This window comes from Oratosquilla oratoria, chromosome 20 (assembly GCF_046742065.1).
Source record: "Oratosquilla oratoria isolate Oo_2021 chromosome 20, ASM4674206v1, whole genome shotgun sequence".
NCBI classification, from domain to species: Eukaryota; Metazoa; Arthropoda; class Malacostraca; order Stomatopoda; family Squillidae; genus Oratosquilla; species Oratosquilla oratoria.
In genome coordinates, this window is record NC_134796.1 from 9,674,917 (window position 1) to 9,675,826 (window position 910).

The window sequence follows — 910 nt, forward strand, 5'->3', positions numbered from 1 at the left end:
CCTTTGTAAGGAGAAAGCATGTAAATGTAAAATGATTGTATATTTTTACCAAATGTTTAAGTATTGGTTATTTTTATCTTTTTCGCGGGCTGAAATATACTCGTGTTCAAAGATAATGAAAGGGGTCAATTTTTCTCTTATGGCCAAATATATTTTATTTCGAAAGGGCATCGACCTTTTCAAATTGATTTTTTTCTTTCTTAACATTTTATTCGTGTTACCTTTTCCACTGAGTTATATTGATACGTGTAACTTTTCTCCACAAATTTTATCAAAATTAAAATGATCATCACTTGCTCGCAGCAACGCGCAGTTAATTTGGCTAATATATGTATATATATATATATATATATATATATATATACATATATATATATATATATATATATATATATATATACATATATATATATATATATATATATATATTGTGCGTGTGCGTGTGTGTTCTGACTTCTGTTATCTGGTTTTATTTATCTAAAACCCCTCCACTTCAGGGTTTTAACTTTCCTTGATTAAAGCAAATATTAGGACGATAATAGTTTTTATACATATCAACTGGCTACCATCTGCGACCACCCTTACCCCCATCTACCTACTATAATTAAAGACCATAAAAATTCATTAAAATACGGCCAAGAAAACTCAGCTGTATTCCTCCATTCTTGTCTTTTAGATCACAGAATTGATTGGAAGAATGCAGCTACAGTATACAAATCATATTGTAGTATCAAAATAAAAATTGTTGAGTCCTCATTATTAAAACAGTTCCCAAATTATAACACTTCTAAAGGTCAATGGTCACCAGATGCCATTACTAGTATGGCAGTTAACAAATTCATCTCCAGAGAACGAAACGTCCGACCTCATTCAGGGCACGTGACCTGAGGCTTACTGAGTTCCCCATTGT